The following is a 20,631-nucleotide window of genomic DNA, read 5'->3' on the forward strand; positions in this document are numbered from 1 at the left end:
CAAACGAGATATGCTACCCCATTAAATTCGATATTTCAAACTCAATGGAATAGTAGAAATTTCTAGACGAGGTTGTTAGAAATAAAAGTGGGTACTATACCCAAGTGCCATTTTGAGTCTAATTCCACAACTTTCCTTGGGATTAGACCCGAAGCCTCGAGAAGTAAACGAAGGATTATTCTAGACCAAACTCGACATTTTAGAGCTAACCGTGCTGTCAGAATTTTCATTCAAGTGTGTTTTCCAAGAATGTTGACCCAAGTTAACCATGAGCCAAATTTCAAAAGAAAAAGTGTCAAATGACCCCAAACTCATACTGATTGCGTCGGTACTCATTCTGACCATGCCACTAGCCTTATTTGACCATTTTGTAGTTGATGGAACCATCAGAATTCCGTTCTGAGGTTGATTTACTGAAGTTATGACCCCAGTCAACTTTTCAAATTATAAAAGCTCCAAAATAGGGAAACAGGCCTAAAACCCAAACAAACAACTAGGCAACCAAACAATCAGTGCGAGTAAGTCATAAATGACTTGGGGTCACTCGAGGAATGCTCTAAATGATAAAATGAATGCTTTAAATTCAAAAATGACCTGGAGGGTCATTACAATATCTACTTCTAACAGAACTTTCATCCGCAAAAGTGAGAGTTAAGAAGTACCTAAAGGATCAAATAAGTTAGGAAACTGTGCCCGCATCTCCTGCTAGGTCTCCTAGGTAGCCTCCTTAACTGGACGATGTCTCCAACAGGCCTTAACTAAAGAAGTGGCTCCGAATTGTAACTGCTTGACATATCTGGCCAAAATAACAACTAGCTCCTTAGTATTGGTCAAATGATCATCCAAGTCAACCGCGTCATACTAAAGCACATGGGACTCATCTGGCACATACCGACGCAAAATCAAAACATGAAAGACTAGATGAATAGCTTAGAAGGCCAGAGGCAAAGCTAACTGTTATGCAACCTCGCTACTTGTCCTTAATATCTGAAAAGGGCCAATATACCTGGGGCTAAGCTTGGCCCCCCTCCCTAATTACATCACTCCTTTCATGGGAAATACACAGAGGAACACCCTGTCACCAACAACAAATGTCAATGATCAATGCCTATAATCTGCATAACTTTGGTGTCTACTCTGAGCTGTCCTGAGCCTATCCTGAATCACCCTCACATGATCTAAGGCCTCCTGTATCAACTCAGTATTACGTGGCCTAGGCTCGGTAGACTCAGACTAACCAACTGTAGAGAGACAACGCCTACCATATAAAGCCTCAAACAGGGCCATCTAAATAGTAGAAAGGTAGTTGTTGTTATACGAAAACTATACAATGGGAAAAAATTGATCCTACTGACCCCCAAAATCCATAACACAAGCCAACAACATATACTCGAGAAACTGAATAGTGAGCTTCGAATGGCCATGGAAAGCTGTGCTAAGGTTGACACGGGTACCCAAGTCCTCCTAAAAAGTCCTCTAAAAGCTCGATGTGAACTGTGAGCCTCGGTATGAGATGATAGAAACAGGTACACTATGAACAAAAACCATCTCCTAAATGTAGACACAAGCCAACCTCTAAGCACTATAGGAAGTATAAATGGGGAGAAAGTGTTCTGACTTGGTCAATCGATCCACGATGGCCCAAATACTGTCAAGACCATGGGAAGTACAAGGCAACCCCGTAATAAAGTCCATGGTGATCCACTCCCACTTCTACTCAGTAATGGGTAACATGTTAACAACTCAAACAATGCAATACATAATCCATAATATTTGTCCTCATACCGCTCTACTAAAAATGCTGCCTCAAGTCACAAAACATTTTAGCGATGCTCGGATGGATAGAATATTTGGAATCATGGGACTCGCTAAGGATCAACTGAATTAAACTTCCTAGTCTTGAAACACAAAGACGACCACAAAACCTCAATACCCCATCTGAATCTAAAGTAGCCAGGCTAGCATTATCTTCTAAAACTCGATCTCAAAGTGCACCTAAATCCTCATCCTCAAACTGACAGCTGCAGATTTGATATAATAGAGATGACTGAGATTCCATATAAGCTAACACACACTGGGAATCAGAGATATCAAGTCAAATCATCTGGTTAGCTAAGGACTGGATGTCCAAAGCTAATGGTTGCTCCACAGTAGAAAGGAAGGCTAGACTACCCATACTCATTGCCTTCCAACTCAAGGCATCTGCTACTATATTTTCCTTGCTAGGATTGTAGAGAATAGAGAGGTCATAGTCCTTTAGGAGATGAATTTAGTGGCGCTTCCTCGAATTAAGATCCCTCTTGCTTAGAATATACTAAAGGCCCCTGTGATCAGTGTAAATCTCGCATTGAACTCTATATAGGTAGTGCCTCCACATCTTAAGCATAAAAACTACTGCTGCCAATTGCAAGTCATGAGTGGGGTAGTTGTACTCATACATCTTAAGCTACCTCGATGCATAAGCAATTACCTAGCTATGTTGCATTAGTACACAACCCAACCTAATGTCGGTTGTGTCACAATAAATGGTAAATCCCTCACCCTTAATTGGAAGAGTCAATATAGGAGTTATGGTAAGCAACTACTTGAGCCTCAGAAAAATCCTCTCACACTCTTCCGACCATACAAATAGAACATCCTAGCGAGTCAAATGAGTTAGAGGTTCAGCTATAGTAGAGAAACCCCCAATAAAACACCTGTAGTACCTTCTAATCCAATGAAGCTACGAATGTCAGTTATAAAGGTGGGCCCGGCCCAATCATGAATAACCTCAATCTTCTCCAAATCTACCATAATGTCATCCTTGGACACCATATTCCCCAAGAATGCTATGGACTCAAGCCAAAACTCACACTTTATGAATTTGGCATAAAGCTACTAATCTCTCCAAGTCTGGAGCACTACTCTCATATGCTACTCATGCTCATCCAGAATCTGCGAGTATGCCAGAATGTGATCGATGAAGACTATGACAAATGAGTCCAAGTACGACCTGAATACCCAATTCATCAAGTCCATGAATATGGCAGGGGCATTAGTCAACCTAAAAGATATCACTGAGAACTCATAGCGGCCGTAATAGATCCTAAATGCAGTTTTTGGTACGTTCACTGCCCTAATCCTCAACTAGTGGTAGCCAAATCTCAAATCAATCTTAGAAAATGCCACGACACCCTGAAGCTATCAAATAGGTCATCAATCCTAGGAATGGGGTAATAGTTCTTTACTGTCACCTTATTTAACTTCCTATAATCAACACACATCCGTATAGTACCATCATTCTTCTTAATGAATAGTACTGGGGCACCCTAAGGTGATACACTAGGCCAAATGAATCCTTTATCAAAGAGATCCTAATGCTAAACACTGAGCTCCTTAAGCTCTGTAGGGGTCATACAGTATGGTGGGATGGAAATAGGATGGGTACCCGACTCTATATCAATGGAAAAGTCAATATCTAGGTCCGAATGATGGCCAGACAGATCGACAGGAAACACATCTGCAAATTCTCGGACTATAGGTACAAAATTGATCATAGGGACCTCCATACTCACATCCCTAACAGAAGCCAAGAATGCTAAACATACGCTAACCACTAACCTCTGTGCTTGAATAAAGAGATCACCCCAATCGACGTGAGACTACAAGAGCCCTATCATATCACTAGTGGAATACCAGGCATAGCTAAGGTAACGGTCTTGGAATAGCAATCCAAGACGGTGCAGCGAGGGTATAACCATTCCATGCCCATAATCAAATCAAAATCCACCAAATCAAGAAAGATAAGATCAACCCTATTGTCTCACCCCTGACTAGTCACCACGCAAGATCTAAAGACCTGATCCACTACTAAGGAATCACTTACAGGGGTCGAAACATACAATAGCTCAACTAAAGGCTTTGGACTCATACTTAGTCGAGGGGCACAATATACATATATATAAAAATAGGTGGAGATTGTATCAAATAAAGCAGATGCGGGCTGATGAGATAATAAAACCATATGTGATAACAACATCCAAGGCCTTAGTCTCTACCCTAGCTGGAGCTACATAAAAGTGGGCCTGGGCTCTTTTACCCTACTCATCGACCCTACCTCCTACCCTACCTCCTCAGGTCTATGTCTCTAATTGGAGGTGCTACTACTGGCGTAGGTCTAGCTACTTGTAGAGCTAGTAAGGTTGGCCTATGGTGAGGGCACTCGCGGGACTAATGATCTAGCTCCCCGCACTCATAGCACCCTTGTGACTGTAGATGCTAAGCTGGAGGAAGGCCACCTCGGCCTGAAGAACCCATTTATGAACCATCTTGGCCTTGACACAGACCGGTACTAGAGCTATCCTAATGGTGCTGGTTACCCTCTGAAGTGTCACGATCTAACCTCGCGGGCTATGACGGATGTCTGAACTAGACACTCATATGTACCCCTGCTAACTATAAGTAAATCTACCTCCTGTTTGAGTTATAATGTACCAACAGATCGTATTAAGACAACACAACATATAAGCTAATAAGGATATCGTAACATGTAGGCTCATTCCATAATGAACACATGTGCGAGCCGACAAGGTTACCATGACAAAGGGAACAACCCAAAACATAAGACATATAGGCACAACTATACACACATACATATACAACTCACATGCATATCTACAGACCTCTAAGAGTAAGAACAGTAACATAAGGTGGGACAGGTCCCCTGCCATACCCATGAACAAATAAATATATACATCAAGGGTTAGTGCCAAAATCTAGGCTCCAGCATAATGAGGCATCTCTGAACTGCTGAGTGAGACTTCTATGCTGGCGGATCCCAAAGTGTGTATCTGTACATGCAGGCATAAAATGGCGCACCCTCGGAAAGATGGGGTTAGTACGATATGTGTACTGAGTATGCAAAGCATAATATACCACAAAGAGCACACAGTTGACATAAGGATGCAGGGAACAAGAATAACAATTAATAAATCACTATAGCTGCATCTTGTAAAATAAGGTTATGTATCTCAGTGTCATATTCTGTACCTGGCCTGTTGTGGGACTCGATGTTACAAATGTATTATTATGTCATCATATGCATATATATACCGTAACCAAACCTTTATAGGACCCGGTGAATAATCATGTCATCTTACAATCATATACATATATCATACCCGACCCTTTGTGGGACTCGGTCATACCCAGCCCTTTATAGGACTCGGTCATACCAGCCTTTTATGGGACTCGGTCATACCCAGCCCTTTATGGGACTTGGTGAATACTTATATTATCTTATATTATATCCAGCCCTTTATAGAACTCGGTCGTACCCAGCCCTCTTGTGAGGGACTCGGTGGAAGATATATTAACCATATGTACGAGCAGAGTAGTGAGTAACTATATGCAAGATAAATCATTATCTAAGACTCCATGAAATAGCCAAGTGAACCATCACTTGAAGATCCGGGTAGTAATTGTCTTGAGTACCCTCTGAGGGTCATTAGGGATCATATTATATGGAGTCTCAGGCATCATAGACGTGCATCAAGATAATGTAATACAGCTTACGCATTCAGAGACATTCATCGCCCTAGAGCCATTAGGAATATGAGCTTGCGTATCTAGTTACTACCCAATATATGAAAGGCTCGAGGGTAGTAGTTCAACTACTTTGGGACCTTTAATATTCTGAAGTGAGTACAAGCCATGAGTTACACCCGGAACCTATAAATGGAATTACCTCTAACTTATATCTATACCGTTTCACTAATATTAAGCCATTTCAAGAGAAGGAAGGGATAGGCTTCACGTGTACTACCTTTCGTCATATTAAAGACTTATAAGACAATAACTCAACTATCGCAGGAGTTCTAACATCAAGAAGTAAATAAGATTTACGAGCCATACTTGGGGTTCTATGAATGGAATTATCCCCACAGTACATATACCAACCACTTATAACTAAGACATGCCAAGAGAAAAGAAGAGATAAGCTTTACATACTCTATACTTCCCCTCATATAGTCGTCATACACATTTGTGCCGTAGAATATATGGCCGAATCTTTAGATAGTAACATATATCCTAATTGGACCATAAAGGGACTCGATACCATAAACATTTCATCATAACATCATAACTGATGTCAAAAACATAGCAAGAGAGAAGAAGGATATCTTTACATACTTATGCCAAAAACATGCCAAGAGAAAGAAGGTAGCTTCACATACCTCTTATGGGTTACCCTTCACCACGTTCGCCTCGTCGTCTTTTGAACCTATTTAACATGGAAGAAATACTAAGATTAATAACCTTCCACTGTCCAACTTCCAAATCCACAACCAAGTATCCATAGGAATCATTTCCTTATCCATTTCCCTCGACTAGTTTACTACTAGTTCCGAAGTTGGCAGAAATTGGGCAGCATCTCCCCTATAACTTTCCCTATCCCAATTATAATCTTAGAATCCATATTTACCACAACAACCAGAATCTATATTCAATCAAATCACTCCAATACAATGAAGTAAAAATTCTACACAACTCGCCCAAAACTACGATATCAAAATAGAGTTTTTAATCTTTGTTTCGTAAAACCTTTAACCATACGAAATGGAGGGTCGTGTGGATGCAACCAGCAGAAACCAAACCCTTTTTAGAAAAATCTCTAGCCCTGCGACACACAACCAACCCATATTCAACCATAGCACCACAATCACAACACACTACTCGACTTCGATTTAACTATAATGACTTTAATTTAGTTTGTTTCTAACGTCAAGCATTCTTATGCAATTTTTCCACTTAAAATCTCATTTAAGACATGTAATATACTACATAACAACATCATAAACTCCAATTTGAAAGGGAAAACCTTACCTTGCTCGAAACTCACCAAAACTCGCCTTAGAAGCTCTTTTAGCGCGGCTAAAACTTCATGGCTGTTTGTTATCATTTTGTTGCTGATCCAAACCATAATTTTTCATTAATAACACCTTAATATCATTTTAGTATACCTTAGATAATTAATTCATGGAACAAAATCGGAGAACTTACCTTTTTTCTCCCAAATTCGTAGCTCCCTCTCTCTAGTTTAGAGTTTCTCTTCTCTTTTCTTTTCTAGAATTTTCTTGAATAAAGATGAAACTTATGGGATAAGAATGAATTGAAAAGTCATAAAAAACACACACACACACACATATATATATATATATATATATATATATATATATATATATATAGGCCACCTTAGGGTCTGACATGTGTCAACCCCTAAGTGGTGACATGTGTCAAGCCCTTATAGGGTCAATGCACCCCTCCTCCACCCTTGGGCTGCCACATGGCAGGTGGGTACCCACCCCCTTGCTTCAGCTGCTGCCACATGTCACCCCCAACTGCTGCCATGTGGCACTCCCTCTTGCTGCCACGTGTCACCCTCTTTTCCTCCTCGTGGGTTCGTAATCTCATCTTGCTTTACGAACCTATGTAATCCTTGCTATATAAGCTTGGTATGTACTCAAGTAGTTTAAGTATGTAATAATTTTAAGTTGGTAGATTACATAAATAATTTGATTCCTATGACTCATTACTTAGCCTCCAACTTCTTCCGGATTCTTACGACCCTATTTTTGGTCTTCTCTATTATAGGGTATCTCATTCTCCCTTGCTTAGAATTATTTGATAGCGTTGTAGATTATCAGGCTCACATGGTGCCTTCTAAGAAGCTTAAGAACCTTCCAAAGTACAAATGTACGGGGTATAACATCATTCCCCTATTTAGAACATTCATCCTTGAATGTGAACCAAAAACCTTCCTCAAGATCTTATACAAATTATAGGGAAATTTCTTTTTATTGCAATATCTCATACTTTTTTCGCTTCCTTTACTTAATCTTAAGTTCTCTTATATTCTACCATAGGAAAGATCTCTTATCCTCTCTCTTGTGCTACTTGTATGTCACAATATCAGTAGCCAATAACCCTATTGCCAATATTTTAACCTTTAGTCAAGTATAGGCTTGCTATCCTTCATAATATTCTTAATATATCATGAGTTATTTTATTCATACTTCATATCCATCACAATTCTCTTTCCCTTCTGCTCTTATCTCAATCACACCATTACTATTTTATCTATAACTCATCATAATTTCTCCCTGTTTATCAATTCAGTCGATGCCTTCATATATTCGTCTATCAAGATCTACTAGTTTTCTCTAAAGCATCTGTTAGTATCACAAGTCTTTTCTGTTACACCCTGTACTCTCGAGCTCAGAACGTCTTCTTAAGTTCCTTAGATACTATCATGCAATCCGGATAAGCTACAACACCATTAAACAACTCTAAGGAAAGAAGATTGTGATACCTCGTGAGAAAGAAGGTTGGAAATAGAGTCATACGAATCTGAAAAGCGTTGGAGGCTAAGAAATGAGTCATAGGACTCGATTTACCTACGTAAGCCACTAATTTAAGAGTTTTATACACTTAAGTTGTTTAAGGATATATCAAGCTTACGTAGTACGGATTACATTAGCTCTTAAAATAAGACGAGATTACGAATCCACGAGGAAAAGAAAAAAATTATGTGGGGCAGACAATGGGAGGTTGACACATGGAAGCACCTAAGCAAGCAGGTGACCCACCTTCTTGGGGGAGGTGGGCCCCACTGCCACGTGGTAGCCCCTCCTTGAAAGGGTGGATCCGTGACCCAATAAGGGCTTGACACGTGTTACCCTTAGGGGCTGACACGTATCACTTCCTAAGGGAACCTATATATGTATGTTAATGACTCTTAAGTCATTTGGAGTCCAAAAATCAGCCAAGTTAATGAGAGAAACGTGAGAGAAAGAGAGCTCACAAGAGCAACCACAAATTGGAGGAAATTAAGGTAAGTTCTTCACTTTTCTTCCGTGAATTATTTATCCACATTGTTCCCTAAGTACGTGGATATGTATATATGTGATTTATGATGTTTATGGAATCAAAAATTCAGCTTTACGATTGGAAATTTGGAAGAAAAGAAGAAGAGAAAAATGTAGAGGGGCAAAGAGGAGGGCTACGGGTTTGGCCCTTTTGGGGTAAGCTTCCGGGTTTCGTTCCGTGAATTAATTATTTGAAGTGTCCCTCAGATGTATAATGATGTTTAATAACATAAAATTTTAATTTGGGGCAGCGAAAAAGTGTCAAAAACAGTCCGCTCCGTTTCAGCATGGCAAAAGATTTTCGAAGCAAGTTTTAGCTAGTTTTGGCTAATTTCGGGTAAGGTAAGGTATTACCCTCTAATTTGAAGTTTATGATGTTATTATAGGGTGTATTACACACCTTTTGGGCTGATTTAAGTTGGGGAAAAGGTTTGAAAAGTTTGGCGTTCGAAATAAGCTAAATCGTAGTCGTTATAGTCGAATTATCGTCGAAGTAAGGCATTGTTCTTGTGAGTTGCTGCTGCAGGGGTGTGATATGTTATTGCAGGGCCTAAATATGTTCTAACTTGGGTTAGGGTTCTTCTAGTTGAATCCACTTGACCCCTCGTTGCATATAATTAACGGCGTTACAAAATAAAGGCTAGACGCCCTATTGTGATATCGTATTTTTTATTATGTCGTTTGGAGTTTATGTTATATATTGTTGGTGTGAATTGCTGCAGGTTGTTGTTGTTGGTTGGCTGTAGGTCTTAGGTACCTAATTGGAAATTCGTATAGGGCACATTATAGGGGAGGTGCTGCCCAATTTTCGTTAACGCCTTAACAAACTAAAGAACTAGTCGAGGAAACGACTAAGGAAATAGATTCCATTAATACTAAGGTGTAACCTAAGATGCTTAAAAGTTAAGAAGAGTTGATATTCATATTACTCTCCTATTGGATAGGTTCAAAGGACGCCGGGGCAAACAAGATAAGGAATAACTCAGACAAGGTATGTGAAGCTTTCTTGTGGCATGTTTTTGGAATAAGTATATAGAGATATCCTTCTTTTCTTTTGGCATGTCTTATATGTAAGTTATGAATGATATGTATATGATATGTGGGATTCAATCCATTCATAAAGCCCTGAATATAATTCGAAACTCTTATTTACTTCTTGATGTTAGAACTCCTACAATAGCTGAGTCATTGCCTTTAAGTCTTCTATGTGATGAAAACCAGTACATGTAAAACCTATCTCTTCTTTCCTTTAGAATGACTTAATTTTAAGTAAAACGATATATGATATGGGTTTAGAGGTAATTCCATTTATGAGCCCTGAGAGTAACTCGTGACTTGTAGTCACTTCTGACCATTTAGAGTCTGAAAGTAGCCAAACTATTATTCTCGAGCCTTCTATATAGGGAATAGTAAGTGGAAATACAAGCTCCTTTTCTTGAAGGATCTGAAACGATCAATGTCTCTGATTTCATAACTGTGTCTCTGATTTCATAATGGTGTCTCTGATTGCATAATTGTGTCTCTGACTGCATAATTATATTTTTGATTGCATAAACTGCGTGGCATTGTCTTGATGCATGTCTGTGATTCCTGAAGCCCCAAATGATGTAAGCCCTAATGACATCTAAAGGGCACTTCGGATAAGTACCTTCCTGGTCTTCAGGTGATGGTTCACTTGACTATTTCATCGAGTCTCAAACAATGACTTAGTTGCATATTTTTTCTCACTACTCTACTCGTGCATACTGTAACCCATCCTTTCTTGAGTCCCACGATGGGCCGAGAACTTTATCGTGCATAGTTTTACTACTTCTTTCACCATGTCCCGGGTCGGATATGTATAGTTCCACGCATGAGGAGACGATGCCGTACGTGAAGTGTGATATATGTTATATGTTATGACGATATAATTATTCACCGAGTCTTGGGCAGGCTCTAATGTGATAGTATATGTGGCGAAATAAGGAAGGAATACCGAGTCCCTCCTTAGAGGGCCGTTTACGTATGAATATTATGTGATACGCTATAGACGTACACCACTCCATTCACCGAGTCCCTCACTAAAGGGCCGGATACTTTATGTAGGCATGCTTATGAGATTAGACTGATACATTGTGACCCCGAGCCCCGCAGTGAACCGAGTGTAATACGATGACATGCATGATAAGGTTATACCATGTACGAGGATATGATACCGTATACGATGATATGATACCGTATACGATGATATGATGAAATAAAATGCATGATGATACAATGATATGTGAATATGAGAATATGATTATAACACTGAGTTCACTAGAGGGCTGGGCACAGTATATGATGATGTATAGGATTACGTGTCCTAAGGTGCAGGTACAATAATTTGTTAATTGTTATACTTATCCCCTGCATCCCTATTTCAGTTATGGTCTCAGTTACGATGTGTTATGCTTTACATACTCAGTACATATATCGTACTGACCCCCCTTTTCTCGGGGGGGCTGCATTTCATGCCTGCAGGTACAGATGTTCATTCTGGAGATCCATCAGCTTAGGAGTTCCTCTCAGCTATATCAAAAGTGCTTTACTGTTCTAGAGCCTAATTTTTGATACTGGTCACTAAATATATATATTTGTACATTCAGGGATACGGCGGGGGCCCTGTCCCACCATATGTTGCTGTTACTATTCCTAGAGGTCTATAGACATATAGATGTGGGTTGTTTGTGAGTTCATTTCGATTGTGCCTATACGGCATGTTGTGAATGTTTTTTCGTTATAGCAGCCTTGTCGGCTTGCATGCCCTTATGTGTTATGAGAAAAGTGAAGGAGGTCATACGTACATGAAAAAGTTTTAACTCATTGGGGTTTATGTGAGTAGTATCACCTTGTTCATGGTTTAATTTGACTATAACTGATAGGTGGGTATACAAGGGTCTAGGTCGGACCATAGTCGCGGCCTATGGGGTTGGGTCGTGACATTTTCTAAGTCCCTTTCTACTATACCATCATTGATGTCCTAGTTACTATCCCCGTCAAGTTAGCAATTAACTCATTCCTCGAGGTCAGCCATACTTGTTGTTTAGTCAAATCTTATCATTATGGTGGAAACGACCTTTCAAGACATACTACAACCCCATCTCTCATTTTCTTTTTTTTTTTAGGAAAATTTTGGTAGAGTTTCCTCTATATTTCTTACCATCTCAAAAAAACCTGCACGCAGGAAGAAATACAAACAGTGCCTCACAGGGATGACATAAATATATATATATATATATATATATATGTGTGTGTGTGTGTGTACCATATCATATTACAGCCACACAGGGCTCCCAATATCAATACATATATGAAAGAAAAGTGAAAATATACCTGTAACCACATTTGGTGACGCCTCCTGATCCTGTCGACTAGCTAAGGCATAGATGCGATTCAAAGGACTGCTAGCACTAGAAGTTCCACCACGGCCTGCTGGTGTCTGAATACCTTGTCCTACTGGGCGCATTGCCACAAAAGAAGATGAACCAGCAACTGACCCACTAGGCTGAACTGCACTTCCTGGACTGCCCCTGACTGGACACTCTCTCATAACATGGCCTTGATGGCCATAAGTAAAGCAGGCACTTGTCCCAAAATGGCATTCCCCAAAATGAGACCTATCACAATAAGGACACTAAGTCAAAGGTGGCCTCAACTGATGCGAGCCCCTGTTCATCTGTGAATCTGAAACCCTATAGCTCTGACCGACTCCTGAATAGCCTGTGCTATTGAATCCCCTATCCTTGAACTGTGGGGCTACACTCCGGGTTGGCTGGGAAGGATACCTACTATACTGTTGAGGCTGCTTGCCTCGAAACTCCCCTGAATGACAACCCGACGTAGCTCTCTTATGTTGGCCCCTATCATAATCTCTATCGGGCTGTGCCCTTCATGTCGATCCTCCACCCCTTGTGAATACGCCTGTACCCAAGCAATATCTATGCCTGGCTGAGAAGCCATGGCCATACAACTATCAATTAAGTGACTATCTATCCCCATCACATAGTCATGCACCCTATCAGCCATATTAGCCACAATAATGGGCGCATATCTTGCCAACAAATCAAACTCAAGGCTATAATCTCTAATGCTCCTGCCATTCTGCCTCAACAATAAGAATCTATCAACTCTGGCTCATTTCATTTCCAGAGGTAGAAAGTGGCTAAGGAAGGCTTCCACAAACTCATCCTAGACTGCTAAAGGAGCACCCTCGTCCCTTAATAATTCCCAGGACTCATACCAATTAACGACTACGTCACGCAGCTGATATGAAGCCAACTCAACAGACCCAGTCTCAAAAGCCCTAATTATTCTCAATGTAAACTGCATCTGTCAAATGAACTCCTGTGGTTCTTCTGCAGGTCTTAACACGTGGAATTCCGGGGGATTCCAGGCTAGGAAGTCACAGACCCTCAAGTTGTCTTGTCTGTTTGCATCATTTAGGGCATGCCTTCGAGCCTGTCCTGCCATCAGTCCGGTCAGCAACTACACTGCGTCTCTTATAGCTCTATCCTCCGCTCCTTGCTATGGGGATGGAGGCTCCGGTATTGGGGCTTCAGGACCTGCAGCTGCTTCCCTAAACTCCTTTAAAGGTGGTGGCATAATAGAACTCGCCGACTGAGGCATAATCCTTGGCATAGGCTGGGCACGAGCCCTAGTAACTCTCGGAGCCAGACTAGTTTCCCCTACTGCCGACTTTCCCTTCTGGGCGGTTGTTGCTTTCCTCGGAGGCATTACTGCAAGCATAAGGGTAGGTTAGTGAAAGATCATCCTAAGAACATAGCTCTATTGCACGATCTAAGACAAGAAAGAAAGATAATATCCTAAATGTCCTGTAGCCTCCTATTTATAGATGTGGTGCACAACACACCAATAAGAAAGACTCTACTAGACACGGTCTATGGACATTCCAAGGAAGGACCGCTCTGATACCACTTTTATCACAATCCAACCCTGCGATCCATCATGGGTGCCCGAACTGGACACTCACGTGTACCCCTGCTAACTATAAGTAAACCTGCCTCCTGTTTGAGTTATAACGTACCAACAGACATCATAAGATAACATAATGTATAAGCCGACGAGGCTATTGTAACATGTAGGTTCATTCCATAATAAACACATGCACGAGCCGACAAGTCTTCCATGATAAAGGGAATGACCCAAAACATAAGACATATAGGCACAACTATACACACGTACATATACAACTCATATATATGTCCACAGACCTCTAAGAGTTAGAACAGTAATATAAGGCGGGATAGGGCCCCTGCCGTACCTGTGAACAAATAAATATATACATCAAGGGTTAGTGCCAAAATCTAGGCTCCAGCACAATGGGGAGCCTCTGAACTGCTGAGTGGGACTTATACGTTGGCGGATCCCCAAAATGTGTATCTGAACCTGTGGGCATAAAACACAGCCCCCTCAGAAAGAGGGGGTCAGTACGATATGTGTATTGAGTATGTAAAGTATAAAATACCACAAGGAGTGCATAGTTGACATAGGGATGCAGGGAACAAGTATAATAATTAATAAATCACTATAGTTGCATCTTGTAAAACAATGTTATGTATCTCAGTGTCATATTCCGTACCCGGCCGGTTGTGGGACTCAGTGTTACAAATGTATCATTATGTCATCATATGTGTATATATACTATACTCGGACCTTTATGAGACCCGGTCAATAATCATGTCATCTTACCATCATATACATATATCATACCCGACCCTTTATGGCATTCGGTCATACCTGACCCTTTATAGGACTCGGTCATACCCGGCCTTTTATGGGACTCGATGAATACTTATATCATCTTATATCATACTCGACCCTTTTATGGGACTCGGTCATACCCGACCCTATTGTGAGGGACTCAGTGGAAGATGTATTAACCATATGTACAAGCAGAGTAGTGAGTAACCATATGTAAGCTAAATCATTATCTGAGACTCCACGAAATAGCCAAGTGAATCGTCACTTGAAGATCTGGGTAGTAATTGTCTTAAGTACCCTCTGAGGGTCATTAGGGATCATATTAAGTGGAACCTCAAGCGTCATAAACGTGCATCAAGAAAATTCTACACAGCTTACGTAATCAGAGACATTCATTGCCCTAGATCCCTTAGGAATACGAGCTTGCGTATCTAGTTACTACCCAATATATGGAAGGCTCGAGGGTAGTAGTTCAACTGCTTTAGGACCTTTAACATTCTGAAGTGATTACAAGCCATGAGTTACACCTGAAACCTATAAATGGAATTTCCTCTAACTCATATCGTATACCGCTTCACTTACATTAAGCCATTTCAAGAGAAGGAAAGGATAGGCTTCACGTGTACTACCTTTTGTCATATAGAAGACTTACAAGACAATAACTCAACTATCGCAAGAGTTCTAACATCAAGAAATGAATAAGATTTACGAACCATACTCGGGGTTCTATAAATGGAATTATCCCTACAGTACATATACCAACCACTTATGACTAAGACATGCCAAGAGAAAAGAAGAGATAAGCTTTACATACTCTCTACTTCCCCTCATATAGTCGTCATACACATATGTGTCGTAGAACGTACGGCCTGATCCTTAGATAGTAACATATATGTTTCTTATCTTATCAAGGGACTTGGTACCATAAACATTTCAGCATAACATCATAACTGATGTCAAAGACATATCAAGAGAGAAGAAGGGTAGCTTTACATACTTATGCCAAAACATGCCAAGAGAAAGAAGGTAGCTTCAAATACCTCTTAGGGTTACCCTTCACCAAATTTTTCTCATCGTAATTTGAACCTATTTAACATGGAAGCAATACTAAGATTAATAACCTTCCACTGTCCAACTTCCAAATCCACAACCAAGTATCCATAGGAATCATTTCCTTATCTATTTCCCTCGACTAGTTTACTACTAGTTCCGAAGTTGGCGGAAATCGGGCAGCATCTCTCCTATAAATTACCCTATCCCAATTCTAATATTAGCATCCATATTTCCCAAAAAAACCACCATATATATACAATCAAATCAATCCAATACGATGAAGTAAAAATTCTACACAACTCGCCCAAAACTACGATATCAAAATAGAGTTTTTAATTTTTGTTTCATAAAACCTTTGACCATACAAAATGGAGGGTCGTGTGGATGAAACCAGAAGAAATCACACCCTTTTTAGAACACTTTTCATCCCTACAACACACTACAAACCCATCTTCAACCACAACACCACAATCACAACACACTACTAGGCTTTGGTTTAACTATAACAACTTTAATTTAGTTTGTTTCTAACGTCAAGCATCCTTATGCAATTTTTCCACTTCCAATCTTATATAAGACATGTAATATACTTCATAATAACATCATAAACTCCAATTTGAAAGGTAAAACCTTACCTTACCCAAAACTCGCCAAAACTCGCCTCAAAAGCTCTTTTAGCGTGGCTGAAACTTTGTGGTTGTTTGTTATCCTTTTGTTGCTGATACAAACCATAAATTTTCATTATTAACACCTTAATATCATTGTGGTATACCCTAGATAATTAATTCATGGAACAAAATCGGAGAACTTACCTTTTTTCTCCCAAATTTATAGCTCTCTCTCTCTAGTTTAGAGTTTCTCTTCTCTTTTCCCTCATAAGGCCAATGCACCCCTCCTTCACCCTTGGGATGCCACGTGAAAGGTGGGCCCCACCCCCTTTCTGCAGCTTCTGCCATATGGCACTCCCAGTTGCTGCCACATGGCACTCCTTCTTGCTGCCATGTGTCACCCTCTTTTCCTCCACATGGCACAACTTTAATTTAGTTTGTTTCTAACGTCAAGATACCCTATAAGTATGTAAGATTTTCAAGTTGGTAGCTTATATAAATAAGTCAAGTCCTATGACTCATTACTCAGACTCCAACTTCTTTCAGATTCTTACGACCCTATTTCTAATCTTCTCTATTATAGGGTATCTCATTCTCCCTTTCTTAGAATTATTTGATAGCATTGTAGATTATCAGGCTCACATGGTTCCTTCTAAGAATCTTAAGAACCTTCCAAGGTACAAATCTAGGAGTATAACATGACGTTTGAAAGAAGGCCTGGAAGGGGCGACTGGACTGACCCGGTTGAAATCTCTAGTGAGATCTGTCATATTACTCCCTGGGTCTAAAACAGTGCTCACCCTGACTATCCTCCTGGATAGCTCTCTTTCTGCTACTCTTTTTGGCCTCGCGATAGAGCTTCTCAAGCGTGCGGGCATGGTGCTACAACCCTGGTACAATCTCGAGGTCGGCCTGTACCTCTAGCATGCATGCGAGCCATCATGTAAAAGAGTGGAACAAGTGATATTTCCAAAACCAATAAGATACACACTATATGACACCAATACAAAAGAGACAGCTTCTTAAAGACATCTTGTAGCCTCCAGAAGATAAGTCACGGAAGTCTCAACGCCTATCCGCAGGACTCTACTAGGCATTAGCTTTGTACAAGTAAGACCGGTGAACTTGGGGCTCGAATACCAATTTATCACGACTCAATTTCTCAGGTCATGATAGCGCCTACTATATAATCCACCAGTAGGCAAGCTGACCCATATCCCCAAATTGTGAGTAATAGGATATCAGGATAGAATACCAACCATACAACTAAAATAAAAATAAAACAACAAGAACACAACTTAACGGTGAAAGCTAAATGAAAAATATATAAATAAAAAGATCGCTCTTAGAACCTGGAAGTCACATATACAGAGCTACTACAATAAGAGCATAAGTCCCAAAAGTGGACTACAATAGAGCTGTCTCAAAAAGCAAAAGACATGCAAAATATATTTATAGAGGGAGATGGGTAAATCTAGAACGCTATGTGATCACCCTCTCCTTCAATCACGACAGTTGCTGGCTCGAATCAATGCTGATAGCTATTATTCAAACCTGCATCATGAATATAGATGTAGAGTTTAGTATGAGTACCAAAATAATAGGTACCCAGTAGGCATCATAGGCCGATTGAGCTTGATAAGCAAAAGTAAAGTAAAAACCAAGAAAATAACCACAACCAAAGGTACAGTAAGAAGTAAATGTAGGTATGTACACGAGCGTACTCAACACACAAAGAGAAAGAAACTAGCTAAATCCACTGGGATCCCATAAACCCAATAGATATGCTAGTGCATAAGTCTAAGGCAAATTGAACAGACTCCCATAAGCCCGACAAGAGCAAGGATAGTTGAAGTGGAATGAATGGGTCCAACAAAGTTCCATTAGTGCCACCAATTGCTCAGACTTGAACATCATCCCAAAGGCTTGAAACTTTAACCCAAAACTAAATAGATAAGGACTTGAATCGAAGATTCATCAGAGAATTAGGATCCTGAATTGAGATTTAAATGCAACCAAGGACTTGAACCCCAATGATAGATAATTGTGGATTTGAACCACGTATAAGAGAGACCACAGACTTGAACAGGGTAATAGTAGCTAAGGAGTTGAACCAAAGTAAGTAAGGTGTGATGGAATTAAACCGAGGCTATATAAAGGTGGTAGGCTCGAACTACGACTAAGTGAGGAGCGACAGACTAAGAATCAAGGCTATGTAAAGGTGGTGGGCTTGAACCATGGATAACTTGAACCAAGGCTATGATAATAAGGCAGAGTCTTGAACCCTGCTCGATGGAGTATATTTGGGACTTGAACCACAAAAATAGGCGGGTTGGTCAGAATTAGAGTCAGCAACCAATCGAGCATCACAGGGAGTACCTCCAAATCGGCGCCATCAATGAATCTTTCCAGCCAAACCACATGCAACAAGAATCATTAAAAAGACTTCCAAAACCAAGAACCAAGCAATATGAGACCAATAGAAGAACAACACATTATAGAGGTAAGGTCCAAAATATGTATTACTACCTAGATAAAGTTAAGAATATCATAATCAAGTGTGCTATATCAGTCTATACGGAGTTAAGCTGTCCATAACGACGTTAAGGAAGTTTTAAGGCCCAACGACACCAAAATTATACAAGTCTATGGCAACACTAGTCTAAGACTAGATTATGGCCAAACATGCTTCCAACATATATAAACCAAAGGCACATCACACATCACAAGGTAGGAGTAATTAGCAATAACAGAAGTCATGCTTTATCCATTCAAAACTTTCACCAAAATAACACATAGGACATGAATTCTAGTGATTTAGAATTCTCGACACCCAAACCTCTCCAAACTCATATAATACAGTATGCAAGTTTCTAAACATGCTTATTCTAAAAAGAGGAAAACCATAGCCTACCTGTAGGCCAGTCGCACATGCTCTAACTCATAAAACCAGAACATTTCCCATAGGAACAACCTCTAAATGCTGCCACGCTATAAACAATAGAATTATAACATTAATATGGTCGTTATGACACTAAAATCATAATTTTCGGAGAAGGACCAATTTTGGGGCCCAAAATGTAAAAAGTGGGACCCGCATCCAAAATTCTAGAATTGACCCCAAAAGTTGGTCCTAAACAGCACCCCAAGTTCATTCAATCATTTAGAACATAATATGGGGTCAAGAAACATCAAGAAATTACCATGCAATAAAAATCTAAATTTTAAGCTTAGGATAATTAGGGGACAACAGCTTTGAGCAAACAATTAACCAAAATAAAACCTCGACAGATGAAAGAAAATGCACCTCCATGTTCCTTGCAGAAAATCCCACATTATAGACTCTTGAACTCTATAAAAGGAACCAAAATCAGCGAAGAACTAATCTCTCAAAATTCACTAAACGATCACTTCGAGAATGGAATATACAACATATAAAACATCAAATTTACCTCCAACGAAGCATCTAATGCACTCCTTGAGCTCACCAACGCGTTCCCCTCAAAATTCTCTTGAAGTTTAACCTTCGAATTGCAAAAATTTAGATGTCCAGTCAGGAGCTCCAACTATGCATGCTTTTATTTATTTTTTTAGATATTTATGATATTCGCGTTAAATACACCAAAGAAATATATATTGAAATTTTAGTTTGAGGCTCATGACTTGTCATTGACTGATTTAGATTTTCATATATTATTGCGTTAAACTTTCTTGAACACCTATGTAGATATATAATTCTTATATTTTCAAACTTTATTCGTATGTTAAGTTTAGTTAGGACCTCCCACCAACCAATACATTATTCACTCATAGGTAGTACATGTGGGTAATATTGATTACATTCAACCCTTATTAGGAGCATATAAATAGTTAAACTATAAAATAAACTTTTTAATGTGTTTTTAAATATTTTAATCTTATTTTGTGAGAGGAAAAGTTATTGAAACCTAGTAAGGCACCGGTAATTGACTCAATATCTTAAGTACAAACAATCTTTTACGATAAAGTCAGTTGATTAGGGTTAAACTATGACTTGGTACCCCAATGACCCCTTAAACTTGTGAATAAAATTTATTTAGACACTCAAATTTAGACTTGTTGTAATTGAACACTTGACCAATGCTATAGTACTCTTATTTGACATTTTATGTTCAAATTTCAAAAATTATTATTTATGTGTTATCAAGTATGCATTATGGAAATTAATTAATCACTTAAAATATGTCATATACTTCAACTATACGTATTATCTTCAATAAGTAGTAAAACCTCAAAGTTGTTGTTATTTGGGTTGATGTGTATAATTAATGGAAATAATATAT

The sequence above is a fragment of the Solanum dulcamara genome, chromosome 6 (genome assembly GCF_947179165.1).
Source record: "Solanum dulcamara chromosome 6, daSolDulc1.2, whole genome shotgun sequence".
Lineage (NCBI taxonomy): Eukaryota > Viridiplantae > Streptophyta > Magnoliopsida > Solanales > Solanaceae > Solanum > Solanum dulcamara.